Source organism: Bos indicus x Bos taurus, chromosome 20 (assembly GCF_003369695.1).
Source record: "Bos indicus x Bos taurus breed Angus x Brahman F1 hybrid chromosome 20, Bos_hybrid_MaternalHap_v2.0, whole genome shotgun sequence".
NCBI lineage: Eukaryota > Metazoa > Chordata > Mammalia > Artiodactyla > Bovidae > Bos > Bos indicus x Bos taurus.
The window spans coordinates 66489877-66504941 of record NC_040095.1 but is presented as its reverse complement, the minus strand read 5'-3'; positions in this window follow the sequence as shown (position 1 = coordinate 66504941).

Genomic DNA, 15065 nt, shown 5'->3' with positions numbered 1-15065 from the left:
TGTTGGCCACCCCCCACCTTCTCCTGCCTTCAATCTTTCCCAGCATCAGGGTCTTTTCCAAAGAGTCGACTGTTCGCATCAGGGGGCCAAAGGATTTGGAGCCTCAGCTTCAGCATCAGTCCTTCCAGGGAATATTCAGTACCAGCGTGAAGGCCTGAAAACCAGAGGAGCTGAAAACCTAAGTTCTGATCTGAGTGTAAAACCCCAAGAATCAGGAGTGATGATGTCCATGGGTTGGACATGGATGTCTCCACTCAAGCAGAGCAAATTCCTCTTTCCTCAGCTTTTCTGATCTGCTGAGTCCCTCCACAGGTGAGGGGGGTCTTTGTTTGGTCTGCTGAGTTGAATGCTAATCCCTTCTGGAAACGCCCTCACAGACACACCCAGAAACCATGTTTTCCTAGCTATCAGGAGGCCTCTTAGCCCAGCCATGTTGAGAAATGCAATCAACTGTCACACCCATACTACTTTCTGAAATCTGAAAAACTGAATGCCAATCCAGGTCTGGGGCCACTGTTGGGGTTCGGACAAGAACCGTGGGTCTGTCCGGCGGGAACACAAGGTCTCAGGGAGTGAATGCTGTTGGGTGGGGGCCGATCTGCAGGAGCCTCTGAGGGTGAGAGCTGAGTGAGCGTGGGCTTGGCTGCCGTTCTCAGTGGTCCTGGCTTCCACACGAGTCCATGTAAGACAGGAAGCCTGAGTAGAGAGGTGGGGTGTCTGTGGGGACACTCAAGTGAACTCGGCTGGAGGAGAGACCAAGGGAAGAACCATGTGTGACTCTGTGTTCCGGCAGGAAGGCAAGGATGAAGAGAATCCAGAGGAAGGAAGCGAGGGGCACGGAGTTGGTCCCAGGCACGTGGAGGCCAATCTGTTTGCGGGGGTTTCCCAGTGGAAATACCCAGCAGACCGTTGTGAAGATGCCCTGGGTGCTCAGTGTCAAGGTCATGTCATGGCCATGGTAGGAGGGGTGAAGGGGACCCAGGACCACAGGTCACAGATGCCAGGCATGGGCTGAGAAGGTTCAGGGAGAGCGTGTAGGGTGAGACTCGAAGGGTTCAGGGTGGTCATCCAGGGGTCTGCAGTGCACAGTGGAGGCTGGAAAGAAACCCAGCAAGGTGGGGAGAGAAGGGACCTTGGAAGGTTCGAGGTGATGTGGGGTGTAAGGACCTGGAAGGGCAGGGCGGAGCAGTGACTCAGATGGGAGCTGGACACAGGGACAAGTGACCACAGGGAGGGTGAGTAGGAAATGCGCCCACGGTTAGCAGAAAGCGAGGCTCTGGAGGGGCAGGTGGGGAGTCTCCTCCAGCATCATGTGAGCAGGGACCTGCCTGAAGGGTGATGCAGCTTGCTGGTTTTAGAGTGCGGTCCTGTGGCGGTTTTGGACTATGGACGAGGGCCGTAGCAGACGCTCACATCCTGGGTGGTTGCAAGTGAAACCAGCCCTTCTAAAGAGGCAGCATGAGCCAGGCTGCTCATAATCACCTCACATATTTTAACTCTGCTTCCCTTGTGGCTCAGCTGGTAAAGAATCTGCCTGCAATGCAAGAGACCCGGGTTCGATCCCTGGGTTGGGAAGATCCCCTGGAGAAGGGAAAGGCTACCCACTCCAGTATTCGGCCTGGAGAATTCCATGGACTGTGTAGTCCATGGGGTCACAAAAGTCGGACACAACTCAGGTACTTTCACTCTCAATCCTCACCACAGGTGGCGCTAGTAAAGAGCCGGACGGCCAATGCAGGAGACCCAGGTTTGATCCCTGGGTTGGGAAGATCCCCTGGAGGAGTAAATGGCAACCCACTTCAGTATTCTTGCCTGGAGAATCCCCATGGACAGACGAACCTGGTGGGCTGCAGTCCACAGGGTTGCACAGAACCGGCCGCGACTGAAGCAACTTAGCACTCTGCCACGCACGCAATCCTCGAAGCAGCCTTACGACGCAGAGTACAGTCTACAGATGCTACTGTTCTCTGTCAGATACAGGACAGAGGCAGACGGAGGCTAAGCAGCTTCCCTGAAGCTGTGTGGCCGGTGGAGGCCAGGCCAGGATTGAACACAGGCAGCAAGCTCCAGAGAACAGGTTTCTAAGACAACAGGGCTGCTGGGCACAGGAGGAACAGCTGGTCAAGAGATTCCACCTGACAGGTTTCCTGTGTCACTTGGTTAATCTTTGTAGGGGATTGAACAGTGGCCCCTAAGAGACATGTTCATTGGCCCAGCCCCTGGAACCTAGGAATGTGGCCTAATTTGGCAAAAAAAAAAAAAAAAAATAAGGCCTCTTCATGTGTAATTAAGGATTTGGAGGTGAGGAGACCCTTCTGTTGTTGTTCAGTCACTCAGTCGTGTCCGACTCTTTGCAACCCCATGGACTGCAGCACGCCAGGCTTCCCTGTCCATCACCAACTCCCAGAGTTTACTCAAACTCATGTCCATCGCTTAAGTGATGTCATCCAACCATCTCATCCTCTGTCATCCCCTTCTCCTCCTGCCTTCAATCTTTCCCAGCATCAGGGTCTTTTCCAGTGAGTTGACTATTTACATCAGGTGGCCAAAGTATTGGAGCTTCAGCTTCAGTATCCATCCTCCCAATGAGTTTTCACACCTGTGAGAAAATAAATTACCATTGTATTGAGCCATCAAATTTGTGGCAACTTGTTGCAGAGGCAGTAAGGAGCTAATATACTCATCAAATCACAGAGGACGTTCTGGAGTCTGTCCTGAGTTCACTCCCTGCTAACCCTGAGACATAGACATTCCTGTTCCCATTACCACACCTGGAATCCTAGCAAGTAGCATCTCCGGGAAGTATTTGAAAATTCCATGAGCCACAGGAACTTCACCCTGAAACACTCAACTCGGAATGTCTTTCTCGGACTTTGGGGCACCTAATGTGGCATCCACAGCAGTCAGATTTATGAACTCAGGTGAGGTGGGGTTTTGCACTGACTTGCCTGTTAGCAAGAAGAGCAAGGCTATATGACCCAGCATGGAATTTTCTCGGGTTCAAATGCTTACTAAATATTTTTTGTATTATACAACTTTTTTTTTTTTAATCTGATCCTTTAATTTTATTTATTTACTTTTGGCTCTGCTGGGTCTTTGTCGCTGATATGGGCTTTCTCTAATTTCGGCTAGTGGGGTGGCTACTCCTTGTTGGGGTGCATGGGCCTCCCATCGCAGCAGCTTCTCTCGCTGCGGAGCACCAGCTCTAGGCGGGGGCTCAGTAGTTGTGGCCCCTGGGCTTAGTTGCTCCATGGCATGTGGCATCGTGCCAGAGCAGGGATCAAACCCCTGTTCCCCACATTGGCAGGCAGATTCTTAACCACTGGATCACCAGGGAAGTCCTGTATTATAGGACTTTTACTTCAGTACTTAAACCCATTCTCACCATTAGAAATAATTCTCTGCCACACAGTGGGAGACGACTCATCCAGCCTCCGCCCGCTAATTGTCCTCCACGGCCTGCCTCCCATGCCTGGGACTTGAAATGTACCCAAGGTGCCAAGGCCAGTCTCCGCAGCCCCTCCCCACCTGTGACAGCACAGCCCCCTAACACCCTTCACGCGGGCCCACGTAGTTATCCTGGGAGTTACGAGTTGGATATTCATTCATTTCAATACCATGCCTTTTCCAACCCTTGGATAAAGGTCTAATGACTAGTTTAGACGTGTAAAATTGCTAAGAAACTGTCACACCGAGAGTGTCACGGGTCTATTCATGGGGTCTGCTCTGCTGAATTATGTATGTGTACCCACAGCCAGAATATCACCATCCCAAGAGCTGTGTTTTCTTAGCTTTCACTCTTTCATGTTAATCTCCAGTCTGTCAATCTGAGGATAACATATTTCACAAACATAATCACAGAAGAAATTATCCAGCTCTGGTTCTGATTAAAAGCATAAATAACTTTTTTGCATAATCATAACAGTAAATTAAAAAAAACGTCCAGCCTCTAAATTGTCAAAGACTTTTGTACTTAACACATAAACCACTAAGATAAATAATCTTTCTAAGGTATATATTTTATCCCAACTATATATTTTATTATACTTTGCATGCTCAGTCACTTTAGCCGTGTGAGATCCCATGGACCATAACCCGCCTGGCTCTTCTGTCCCGGGAATTCTCCAGGCAAGAACACTGGAATGGGGTGCCATTTCCTCCTCCAGAGGCTCTTCCTGACCCAGGGATGGAACCTGCATCTCCTGTGTTTCCTGCACTGCAGGCAGATTCTTTACTGCTGAGCCATTCATCCTTCTACAATAATTGCTAGAGTTTAAATTCCATATTTTCCAAATAGCATATGAGTTCTCATTCCTTGAGAGGGTGAATTAACACGTCTCAAAACTTAGTACTATTTATAGAAGTTAAATTGGGGACAGGGATTTTTTTATGCTAACAAGTATTAAGGAACCACTCCATTTCAAGCACTTTTACATATGTTACTGTAATTAACTTTAGAATTTCATTTTTCTTTTATTACTTCTTGGTGCAGCTCCTTGGTCTCCCTCATTTTCTCTTTTCTCTGTTATAGGCTATTTCTTTATGGGAGCCCTTTGGGTAGAAACAGTGGTTTTTCCACAGATTTTCCAGAACTCTCTGGGGTGTGCTGAGGTTGTAAGACTCACAGCTGATTAATTCCCGCTACAGTTACCCTAGTGAACACCCTACCCCCGGTCACCTTCCTCTGACAGGAGTCAGCTATTGCTCTGAAAAGGCCCCTCAGGTCATGTCCTGGAGGATATGGGGACACTCGGCACATGTGAGTGTGTGTGAGTGAGTGTGCCTGTAAGGTGTGCAGCTGTGTAGGCTGGGGGGTGTTCAGAGGAGAGAGACAGCCATAAACACCTGGTGAGAGATGATGTTTTAACTTCAAAGTTTTATCTTCACTCAACAACCAATTGATAAGCCCCTTGGACATCTGGAAATCGAAGCGAGGTATTCATGGTCTCTTCCAAGCTGAGGGCAGCCTGCATCCTTTGGGGGAGAGGGCAGGAAAAGCAGGGAATCTCCTGGGGTGGGGGAGGGTAGGAACAGCAAGGGTATGAAACCGGGAACCCAGAACTTAGACCAGAACAGGATCTCCAGTATACAGAGCAGAAGTTTCCATAGCTGCTTCCTGCCCAGTCCGAGGCAACCTAGTGAAAGTCCCTTTGTGGTTGGTTGGTTTGTTGTTTGTTTTTAATATATTGTATACCTTTTCCAACTTCTATGCACTACATGAATAAAAAACTCAAAACATACAGGAGGACTTACAAAGAGCAGCTGTCCTGGGCCTCTTGCTTCCCAAATGCCCTCTCTTGCCTGCTGTTTCCTCTTCCAGTGGTTCCGAGCATATCTCTACAAAATGTGCTTGTTAAAAAAGCCTGATGCTGGGAAAGATTGAAGGCAGGAGAAGGGGACGACAGAGGACGAGATGGTTGGAAGCTATCACTGCCTCAACAGACATGAGTTTGAGCAAACTGCAGGAGATGGCGAAAGAAAAGGAAGCTCTGTGTGCTGCAGTCCATGGGTTGCAAAGAGTCAGACATGACTGAGTGACTGAATAACAACAGTTAGCATTACTCAACCTGTCAATTACATATTGACATCATCCTTTGACAGGTGAAGTCTTTACTGTGCCCCAGCCCTGGTCCCAAAAAGTACATCTCTATTTTTTAATTTTCCTATTGATTCCTTAGTAATTTTAGTAATGCCCTCTCATCTCTTAACTCCATCAGTATAAATCACACATCCCTCAAATGTATAAGCAACTTAGACCCCTAGCAATGATCTGAATGAGCTCTTCAGGGCTTCGTCTGTAGGGCTGGTTCCACACATTACAAAGCAGCCAACAGTAATACCTTCCTGAGACTATGCCATTTTTTGAGAACCAAATGGTGTGTTTTGAATCCATTCCTTTTATTGTACTGTTCATTGTTTTTCTCATGTCTTTTAAGGATTGGCCTTGTTCACATCCTCCCCACCACTACCTTCTCCAGTATCTGTTCTATCCAGTCAAACCCTCCTTCTGCTGGAATGACCTGCAGGAGTTCCCCATCCTCACCCTCCTAGCCTGGATCCACTTTCCAGGCCACATCACTGACATCTGGGAGCTTCTCTCCTACTGAGTGTGGCTCATTGTCTCCTGGACCCCACATCTTCCTCTTGTTTGCCTTTCTCAAGTATAAACTTAAGTGAAAGTGAAAGTTGCACAGTCGTGTCCAACTCTTTGCAACCCCATGGACTGTAGCCCGCCAGGCTCCTCTGTCCATGCAATTCTTCAGGCAAGAATACTGGAGTGGGTAGCTGTTCCTTTCTCAGGGGATCTTCCCAACCCAGGGATCAAAACCAGGTCTCCCACATTGCAGGAGGATTATTTACTATCTGAGCCACCAGGGAAGCCCAAGAAAACTGGAGTGGGTAGCCTATCCCTGACCCAGGGATTGAACTGGGATCTCCTGCATTGCAGGTGGATTCTTCACCAACTGAACTACTAGGGAAGTAATTTTAAAAAATATATATTCTTTAATTATGGGAGTATGATAGCTCATTCACAGGAGACCTGGAAAATATAAAACAAATTTTAAGTAACCTTTGATGAGAGAACACTGGTAGATACAATTTCTGAATCTTCACACATCTGAAATGTGTTCATCCTGCCTTCATAGTTTATACTTTGATAGTTTGGCTGGGTAGAGAAATCTTAGTTCCAAGTCATTTTCCTTTAGAACCTGAAAGACCACTCCATTATCTTTTAGCACCCAGTGTAGGTAACAAGAGATCTTATTTCAAACCAACGTTTATTTACACAAAGAGCCTTTCTGCACCCTTGGCTTTCTGAAATCCCCCCAGGAATGTGTCAGGGCTGGGGGGTCTCAGTCATGGCACTGATAACTCAGTGGTCAGGGCTGGGGGGTCTCAGTCATGGCACTGATAACTCCGTGGATTGTTTTAATCTGAACACGTTAGTCCCTTAATTCTGGAAAGTCCTCAATCTCTGTTATATGTTATTCCTTCCCTCTGCTTTCTTTAATTTACTCCTATTAGTCACATATCAGGCCTCATACAATTTTCCTTCAGGCCTTTTGTTTTTTTTCCCATACTCTACCCTATTGCTTCCCAGGTGTCTCTAGTGATAAAGAACCCACCTGCCAACGCAGGAGACATAAGACACACAACAGATGTGGATTTGGTCCCTGGGTCAGGAGGATCCCCTGGAGAAGAAATCCACTCCAGTATTCTTGCCTGGAGAATCCCATGGACAGAGGAGCTGGTGGGCTACAGTCCACAGTGTCTCAAAGAGTCAGACACGACTGGAGTTTATGCGTATATATGCAGTCTCTTTTGCTGTTATTCTGCTGTCTGGAAGATTTTCTCTATTTCATTTTCCAACTTTTCAAATTTTTTATCCCAGCAATTATCTTTTATTTCAAAAAAGCATTCTCTTATTCTCCGATTGTTCCCTTTCTTATTTAGTAGACGTGTTATGTCTTGAATCTCTGAGAACACTGAATAGTGTGGGGGCCTTTTCACACCCAGTAAAGGGCTCTCTTGTTCCCTTGTTAGTTCCATTTGCTTTGCTCTGTTTCTTCTCCTTTTTCTTTCTTTTCTTGCAATGCTAACAGGGCTTTGCAGTCACTGCGAGCACGTTTCTCCTCAGTTGGTCCCTGCTTACCCATTGCTGATGAAGTGCAAAGCAAGAGCTCAGCTGCTTGTGGGCTGCGTGTGTGTGGGTGGAGCGCTTTCACTCGGCCCAGCTGGGGATGGTGGGGACAACCAGCATGTTTCAGGGCCCTAAATGCAACACAGGGAGGACGCTGCTTGGAAAACCAGTTCCCACAGCTAGCTGCCTGAATTCTCCCAAGACATTTCACTGAATGTCTTCAGAAAAGAATTCTACTTTCAGGGAAGGGAGGTGGATGAGGCAATAGGGATTGTTTGTGCTGGCTGTTGTCATTGTTGCTATTTTAGGTAGGCTTAGTCACTAAGTCAGGTCTGACTCTTTCGACCCTATGGACTGTGCCCACATAAATCACAGTTGTGACTGTGACCATATGCTGAGTCCTCTGAGTCCTCCTGTGTGTGTGCTCAGTGACTCAGTCGTGTCTGACTCTCTGCAACCCCATGTACTGAAGCCCACCAGGCTCCTCTGTCCACAGGATTTCCCAGGCAAGTACACTGGAGTGGGTTGCCATTTCCTTCTCCAGAGGATCTTCCTGACCCACGGGTCAAACCCGGGTCTCCTGCATTGCAGGTAGACTCTTTACCAACTGAGACCATGTTTTTGCTAGGAAATAAATTCTCAGGCATGGAATGGTCTTCCTGAGAGATGGAGGAGTGTTTGATCCTTAGAAAAAACACAGCATCTCCTGCAACCATGTCAAAATCCTCTAAGTATAAAGAACAGGGGAATCAAATCAGATATTTATGTGACACCAAAATTGGTGGAACCAAACCCCAACTGAAAATTGGTCTGGTTTTCTTGGGTCAAGATGAAGAGGCAATTTCTAAGACATCCCCAATGAAAACAAAAATCAAAGTATGATGATTTGCAGCCAAATGAAACAGAACTCTTTCATCATGTCAAAATGAGGATGTGGTCTATTCTCAAATGTATATTTCTGCTATTCACAGATTTCCCTTGCTTCTTTATAGGCATACTCCTCAAATGATGTATGAAACCAGATAGCCTTGCTTGCGAGCATGAATCTTAAAACTGAGAATGTTGTAGTGGTCACCTAGTTTCGGTTCTAAATTTAGAGACAAAGAAACTAAATCCCATGGGAGGCGATAGAAGAAGGGACACGGTGGGGGTGGGGGTGCTTCCCTGGTGGCTCAATGATGAGGAATCCACCTGCCAATGCAGGAGACACAGGTCTGATCCCTGGGTCGGGACGATGCCACATGCCACGTGGGACTGTGGACCACCACCATTGAGCCTGAGCTCTAGAGCCTGGGAGCCACAACTGCTGAAGCCCACACACCCTAGAGCCCATGTCCACAATGGGGGATGTTACTACGATGAGAAGCCTGTGCACCACAGCTAGAGAAAAGCCCACACAGCACCGAAGACTCACCAAAAGTCAATCAAAAAATTATATAGAATGGAAGAGACATGGGGTTAAGAAGGGAAGACTTGGGTTTGGATTGGTTTCCTAGTTTGAACTGGCCACATTGCCTGGGATGTGCTTCCAGTTGGTTAATATGTGAACATGAATCCTGGTAACAGAAATCTGGGGTGCTCTAGGTCCCAACAGACCCTGAAAAATATAAAAATTATCTGAGAAGTATAGGATGAGCATTCCAGATGCCTTAATTTAAAGGACAGGGAAGACCCTAGACATTCGCTCAAATCCATTCTAAACATTATTGTTTGAATGTGCAGGTGAATTTTCGGAAACTAGATTGTTCTCCGATATTCTTCATGGAGCTCTCAGAAGCAATGGAGAAGGATCTGAAGAGGGGTCAGATATTTGAAGAATCAGGTGATACACTCTGATGCCTTCTCTGCTCAGGGGAAGAACAGAACTTATAAACAATTTGACCAAATCACACAAGTTAAACAACAGAGGCCAGAGGAGCTGCAAGCCACAGGCATGTTGGATGTGTGGATAAATACTCACCAATACGTTCTCTAAGACCGTTCCCTCCAGAGATACATGGGCCATTAAAAAACAAGTCAGGAAACCATGATTGGTAAAATCATCTGGGTGATTAACATCATATAAGAGACGTGTGGCTAGATCCTAGTTGATGAGTTTTAGTATTATTTAGCATTTATTTAGTATATGAAAGTGAAAATGTCAGTCAGTGAGCCGTGTCTGACTCTTTTTGACCTCATGGACTGTAGCCTGCCAGGCTCCTCTGTCCATGGGATTCCCTAGACAAGAATACTGGAGGGAGTAGCCAGTCCCTTCTCCAGTGGATCTTCCCAACCCATGGATTAAACTGGGGTGTCCTGCACTGTGGACAGATTCTCTACCATCTGAGCCACCAGGGAAGTCTCTCATTTTGTATACAATAGTGTTTAGTGCTATATAATATATTTACATGGACATTTAAATTCCTATTAATTTCTCTTTTTAAATTTTTATTGAAGTATAGTTGATTTACAATGTTGTATCAGTTTCAGGACGGAGGTTCGTGACACTGTACAGGAGATAGGGACCAAGACCATCCCCATGAAAAAGAAATGCAAAAAAGCAAAATGGCTGTCTGAGGAGGCCTTACAAATAGCTGTGAAAAGAAGAGAAGCAAAAAGCAAAGGAGAAAAGGAAAGACATAAGCATCTGAATGCAGAGTTCCAAAGAATAGCAAGACGAGATAAGAAAGCCTTCTTCAGCAATCAATGCAAAGAAGTAGAGGAAAACAACAGAATGGGAAAGACTAGAGATCTCAAGAAAATTAGAGATACCAAGGGAACGTTTCATGCAAAGATGGGCTCAATAAAGGACAGAAATGGTATGGACCTAACAGAAGCAGAAAATATTAAGAAGAGGTGGCAGGAATACACAGAAGAACTGTACAAAAATGATCTTCATGACCAAGATAATCACGATGGTGTGATCACTCACCTAGAGCCAGACATCCTGGAATATGAAGTTAAGTGGGCCTTAGAAAGCATCACTATGAAAAAAGCTAGTGGAGGTGATGGAATTCCAGTTGAGCTCTTTCAAATCCTGAAAGATGATGCTGTGAAAGTGCTACGCTCAACATGCCAGCAAATTTGGAAAACTCAGCAGTGGCCACAGGACTGGAAAAGGTCAGTTTTCACTCCAATCCCAAAGAAAGGCAATGCCAAAGAATGCTCAAACTACCGCACAATTGCACTCATCTCACACGCTAGTAAAGTAATGCTCAAAATTCTCCAAGCCAGGCTTCAGCAGTACGTGAACCGTGAACTTCCAGATGTTCAAGCTGGTTTTAGAAAAGGCAGAGGAGCCAGAGATCAAATTGCCAACATCTGCTGGATCATGGAAAAAGCAAGAGAGTTCCAGAAAAACATCTATTTCTGCTTTATTGACTATGCCAAAGCCTTTGACTGTGTGGATCACAATAAACTGTGGAAAATTCTGAAAGAGATGGGAATACCAGACCACCTGACCTGCCTCTTGAGAAACCTATATGCAGGTCAGGAAGCAACAGTTAGAACTGGACATGGTACAACAGACTGGTTCCAAATAGGAAAAGGAGTATGTCAAGGCTGTATATTGTCACCCTGCTTATTTAACTTATACACAGAGTACATCATGAGAAACACTGGGCTGGAAGAAGCACAAGCTGGAATCAAGATTGCCAGGAGAAATATCAATAACCTCAGATATGCAGATGACACCACTCTTATGGCAGAAAGTGAAGAGGAACTAAAAAGCCTCTTGATGAAAGTGAAAGAGGAGAGTGAAAAAGTTGGCTTAAACCTCAACATTCAGAAAACGAAGATCATGGCATCTGGTCCCATCACTTCATGGGAAATAGAAGGGGAAACAGTGGAAACAGTGTCAGACTTTATTTTTGGGGGCTTCAAAATCACTGCAGATGGTGATTGCAGCCATGAAGTTAAAAGACGCTTACTCCTTGGAAGAAAAGTTATGACCAACCTAGATAGCATATTCAAAAGCAGAGACATTACGTTGCCAAATGCAGCCTACAAGGCTCCTCTGTCCATGGGATTTTCCAGACAAGAGTACTGGAGTGGGGTGCCATTGCCTTCTCCCCATCTAGTCAAGACTATGGTTTTTCCATTGGTCATGTATGGATGTAAGAGTTGGACTGTGAAGAAAGCTGAGCACCGAAGAATTGATGCTTTTGAACTGTGGTGTTGGAGAAGACTCTTGAGAGTCCCTTGGACTGCAAGGAGATCCAACGAGTCCATTCTGAAGATCAGCCCTGGGATTTCTTTGGAAGGAATGATGCTGAAGCTGAAACTCCAGTACTTTGGCCACCTCATGCGAAGAGTTGACTCATTGGAAAAGATTCTGATGCTGGGAGGGATTGGGGGCAGGAGGAGAAGGGGACAACAGAGGATGAGATGGCTGGATGGCATCACTGCCTCGATGGACGTGAGTCTGAGTGAACTCCGGGAGTTGGTGATGGACAGGGAGGCCTGGCGTGCTGAGATTCATGGGGTCACAAAGATTTGGACGTGACTGAGCGACTGAACTGAACTGAACTGATCAGTTTCAGGTACAGCAAAGTGAATCATATATAATGGTGTATATATATATACACATATATACCATTTTTTAGATTCTTTTCTCTTATAAGCCATTACACAGTGTTTACTACAGTTCCCTATGCTATACTCAGTTCAGTCACTAGTCATGTCCAACTGTTTTCAACCCTCTGGACTGCAGCACTCCAGGCTTCCCTGTCCATCACCAACTCCCAGAGCTTAGTCAAACTCATGTCCATCGAATTGGTGATGCCATCCAACCATCTCATCCTCTGTCATCCCCTTCTCTTCCTGCCTTCAATCTTTCCCAGCATCAAGGCCTTTTCCAATGAGTCAGTTCTTGGCATCAGGTGGCCAAAGTATTGGAGTTTCAGCTTCATCATCAGTCCTTCCAATGAATATTCAGGACTGATCTCCTTTAGGATGTACTGGTTGGATCTCCTTGTAGTCCAAGGGACTCTCAAGAGTCTTCAACACCACAGTTCAAAAGCATCAATTCTTCAGTGCTCAACCTTCTTTATAGTCCAACTCTCATATCCATACATGACTACTTGAAAAACCACAGCTTTGACTAGACAGACCTTTTTCAGCAAAGTAATGTCTCTGCTTTTTAATATGCTGTCTAGGTTGGTCATAGTTTTCTTCCAAGGAGCAAGCATCTTTTCATTTTATGGCTATAGTCACCATCTGCCGTGATTTTGGAGCCCAAGAAAATAAAGTCTCTCACTGTTTCCATTGTTTCCCCATCTGTTTTTCCATGAAGTGATGGGACCAGATGGCATAAGCTTATGAGTTTTAAGCCAACTTTTTCACTCTCCACTTTCGCTTTAATCAAGAGGCTCTTTATTTTTCCTTCACTTTCTGCCATAAGGGTGGTGTCATCTGCGTATCTGAGGTTATAGGTATTTCTCCCAGCAATCTTGATTCCAGATTGTGCTTCATCCAGCCCAGCATTTCATATGATGTACTCTGCATATAGGTTAAATAAGTAGGGTGACAACATACAGCCTTGACACACTCATTTCCCGATTTGGAACCAAGTCTGTTGTTCTGTGTCCAGTTCTAACTGTTGCTTCTTGATCTGCATATAGATTCCTCAGCAGGCAGGTAAGGTGGTCTCGTATACATGCAGTCCTTATTACTTATCTATTTTATATATGTGGCTGTATGTGCTAAGTCACTTCAGTTGTGTCCTACTCTTTGACACCCTATGGACTGTAGCCCGCCAGGCTACTCTGTCCATGGGATTCTCCAGGCAAGAATGCTGGAGTGGGGTGCTGTTTTATATGTAGTAGTGTGTATTTTACACATAGTAGTGTGCACTTTATACATAGCTGTGTGCATTTTACATGTAGCAGTGTGCTTTTTATACATAGCAGTGTGTATTTGTCAATCCCAATCTCCCAATCCATCCCTCCCCCCTAGTTAATTTCTAAATAAATGCCCATAAGCATCCAGAATCCCAGTGGAAAATGTTTGTTTCCTGGACCAACTGGGACACACACGGTCCTCTTTTATCCATCTGGGCCCTCCCACATCCTGATTTTGCCCAGGGGGTTTCAGAGCAGGACCAAATCAGCTGTGGGTGATGACCTGGGCTGCTCCTGACCACAGGGCACCTGACCGTCCTGTCTGATGATTTCTGCGTTCTTAGGAAGTAGGTGGTTACAGTCAAATCCTGGGAGGGAAATGTCAAGATAGAAGAAAAGAAGCTTTGAGAACATGGGGTTGAGGGGTGGGTGGGCCGTCCAAGCCACCCGAGATGCTGTGTCTGAGGCCAGTGGAGGCCTGCTCTCCCCTGACCAAGCGGTGACGATGTACATGCTGCCCCACCCTCCCTGGTGGCCGCCTCCGGGGGTCCCTCATCCTCCTCCCGGCTTCAGCTTGCTCGTCTGTGAGACGAGGCTCGGGGGACAAAGACCCCCGGGGGCTATCCCAGCACCAAATTTCTTATCACAAATAAAAATAAAAACTTTCTCCCTGCGGAACCTACTGCCAGCACAAGCCCCTTAGGTGGCTTCTCTGATCTGGTGGCAGAGTTTAGTCACTGAAGCCTGTGGAGTTTTTGACTCATTCCGGGTCGCACAGAAGTTCCAACTTCAGCATGCCTTGGTGAGAAACGTGTTAAAAATGTCTTTAAAAGCAGTCATGTCCACTTTAGTGTTTCTCCAGCCGAGGGACTTATTTTATCTTGAATTATGACATCGACACTAAATTTTAGACACCGCTGCTGCTGCTAAGTTGCTTCAGTCGTGTCCGACTCTGTGTGACCCCATAGACGGCAGCCTACCAGACTCCGCCGTCCCTGGGATTCTCCAGGCACCAGAGGTGCGAATATACCTGTCTGGTTACGTAATGCAGGTGGATGATCTTGTTTAAATGAGTAAGCTTGATTAAAAGCCTCCATAGATGCTCCTATCAGTGCTTTGAAATTGATATGGTGACTTACTCTCCTGGCACAAGCACCAGTGAGCAGGAAATCTCAGCCATGAAGCCCATTCCTCTTTGACCAAGTCCCATTCAATAGGCTGCCTGCCTCCCTCACCCTCAAGGTCAACGGCACGACGGCAGAGTTACGAAAGTACAGGGATATAACTCCTGACTCATGACGGCCAGGGCTGGGCGTCCGCCCCAGAGGTTGCATAGCTGTGGTCACCTCGTCTGGTCAGCCAGGTCCCTCTCAGAGAGGCCGTCTAGTCTCTGGCCTCCTGCCCCCTCTCGATTTCAGCAGCCCCAGGAATGCCTGTTCCAAGCCAAGAGCTTCCCTGGAAAAACACAGGTTTACAGCAGAGCCAGCTGCTCTGTGGGCAGCGACCTGATTCAGCAGGACGACCAAAGGCGAGGTCAGACAGGAGCCAGCGGTGAGCACAGGGCCCTGGCTTCCGTTCTTTCTCTTCCCCCTGTCACTCTCCCC